Raw genomic sequence first — 2,500 nt, 5'->3', positions numbered from 1 at the left:
GGCGCGTCCGTCCCCGCGCCCTCCGGTCTCCCGCGAGGCGGGCCGGCGTTGTCGCGCCGCGCCTCCGTCTCCGGCGCCGTCCGTCCCCCGCTCTCGCGGGCGGCGGCGCCCTCGGCGCGTCTCGGGAAGGGCGGCGTGGCGGCGCGAGCCCCCGCGGAGTCCCCGGGGTCAGGTCCCCCGGGGGCCTCGGAGCCTCGGCTCACGCGGGGTGCCCGCCGCCCGCCGCCTCCCGTCGCCCGCCCTGGGCCGTTCCCCGGCCGTCGGCGTCGTCGTCCGTCCGACGGTGCCTCCGCGTCTCCGCCCGCCCTCGGCGCCCCGGGCGCCCGCGTCCGGCCGGCCACGTCCGCCCACCACCCCCGCCCTGTCCGCTCGCTCCCCGCTTCCCCGCCGCAGCCCCTCGCCCTCCGTGGCGAGGGGCCTGGGACGCGGGTGCGGGGAGGGTCCCCGGGGGAAAGTCGGGTCGGGTCTGGTGGCGTGCGTCGGACGCGAGGGGGGCACGCCCGGCGTCGAGGGGGCCGCGGGCGCGGTGGGCTCGTCGGTCGGCGGCGCCCGGCGGTGTGGGGTTCGGTCACGGGCGGGCAGCGCCGAGGCCTGCGTCCGTCCCCGGGTGGCCGCGGGCGGCGCGGGCGGCGTCGAGGCGGTGGCCGCGCGGCACTACCCGCTCCGCCTCGTCCGTTGCTTTGGCTTCCCCCCATCCAGGTACCTAGCGCGTCCCGGCGCGGAGGTTTAAAGACCCCTGGGGGGCCTCGCCCGTCCGCCTTGGGTCGGGGCGGTCGGGCCCGCGGGGAGTCGGGAGGCCTGGCCCTTCTCCCCCAGACTCCGCCTCGCCGGGCCGGGGCGCCGCGCCGTGCCGCGCCGCGCCGCCGTCGCGGCGGCCGTCGGGAGGGGGCGTCCCCGGCGGCCGTCGTGTCGTCGCGTGCGCGCGCGGGCGTGTGCGCGCCCCCGCGTCCTCGGGCGAGGCGGGAGCCCCCGGGCGCCTGTGGGGTGTCCGAGCACGGCCCCGCGGGGCCCGTGCCGGACGCCCCGTCGTCCAACCTTCCGGCCTCACGGAGTCTGGTCTCGTTGTGCCTTTCTGGCCGGCCGGAGGCACCCTCCGGGGATGTGCCGTGCCAGGGGCGGGCTCTTCCCCCGCCCTGCGGGGGGACCCCGCCGTTCAAACTCGTACGACTCTTAGCGGTGGATCACTCGGCTCGTGCGTCGATGAAGAACGCAGCTAGCTGCGAGAATTAATGTGAATTGCAGGACACATTGATCATCGACACTTCGAACGCACTTGCGGCCCCGGGTTCCTCCCGGGGCTACGCCTGTCTGAGCGTCGCTTGACGATCAATCGCCCCCGGGGTGGGTGTCGCCTGCCCCGGGGTGCGCGGCTGGGGGTCTCTCGCAGGGCCCGCCCCGGGCCCTCCGTCCCCCTAAGTGCAGACGCGGTGCCCCTCCTCCGCCCCGCGCGCCCGCCCCTCCTCCCACGCGCCCCGGCGCCCGGTCGTCGGAGGCGCGTGGGGGTCAGCGGCGGCGGCGCCGCGCGGGGTCCCGGGGTGGGGGCCGCCGCCCGCGAGTCGAGGGAGAGACAGACGCGAGAGCTCGCGCCGAGGTGCCCGTGGCCGCCACGGTGCCTTCGGGGGCTCCCTCGCGCCGCACGCGGCCTCGGGGTGGCCGGGGCGGGGACGAGACGGGTCCCGCGGCGCGCGGTCGGGGCCGCCGGGTTCGGGGGGCCCGCGTCCGGGCCGCCTGTCCGGTCGCCGCTCGCCCCCGTCGGCGGTCCGTCCCGGTGCGTCCGGCCGGCCCCTCGCCGGTCCCCGGCGCGCCCGGGTCCCGGACCGTGACCCCTCCCCGGCCTCGCCCCGTCGGGGTGGCTCGCGCCGAGGCCGAGTCGCGTGCGCGGGGCCGCGCCCCGGGGACGCGTGCCCCGGCGGTGACCCGCGGGACGCCGCGGCGTCGTCCGCCGCCGCGCGCCCTCCCCTGGGTCGCGGCCGCGCCGCGCCGTGTGCCCCGAGCCCCGGGCGGGCGGGCGGGCGCCGCGTCCGCCGCCCGACGGGCCGTGGCGGCTCGCGGCGGAGGGGCGGGTGTCGGGAGGCGGTGGGACGCGCGCGGGTAAGGTCGGCGGTCGGGGGCGACCGCCGGCCCCGCCGCGCCCGCCGCCGCCCCTCCGCCCTCTCCTCCCACGCGTCGCCGCGACGCGTCCGCCGTGCGCGTGGCGGCGTCCCGCTCCGCCCCCCTCCTCCCCGGCGGGGCCCCTCGCCCGTGCCGCCGGCTCGTGCCCCCGTCCGCCCGCCCGCGTCTCTCCGCCCGCCCGCTCGCCCGCCCGCCCGCCCTCCTTCGGGGGTCGGTCGTGGCGGGGGGGCGGGGCGGGGCGGAAGGCCGGGCGGACGTCGGCCGTGGCCTCGCGCGCCCGGGGTCCTCCTCCGCGGCGCTCGTCTCTCCGTCGCTCCCCCGCCTCGCTCGCGGGCTTCCCGCGCGCGGCGGCGGCCGCCGCCGCCGCCGCCGCCGCGCCCTCCGAGAC

At 81.7% G+C, this 2,500-nt stretch overlaps 1 non-coding gene across 1 annotated transcript; it reads left to right on the top strand.

Moving 5' to 3' along the window:
- The first annotated feature begins 1,165 nt into the window (after window positions 1-1,165).
- LOC139044431 (5.8S ribosomal RNA) lies at window positions 1,166-1,318 on the top strand. The gene has a single exon (XR_011501385.1). It is a non-coding gene; the product is annotated as a 5.8S ribosomal RNA (ribosomal RNA).
- The last annotated feature ends 1,182 nt before the right edge of the window (window positions 1,319-2,500 follow it).

This window comes from Equus asinus, unplaced genomic scaffold (assembly GCF_041296235.1).
Source record: "Equus asinus isolate D_3611 breed Donkey unplaced genomic scaffold, EquAss-T2T_v2 contig_813, whole genome shotgun sequence".
Lineage (NCBI taxonomy): Eukaryota > Metazoa > Chordata > Mammalia > Perissodactyla > Equidae > Equus > Equus asinus.
Note: the sequence above shows the minus strand (reverse complement) of the source record. Positions and strands in the feature narration are given on the sequence as shown.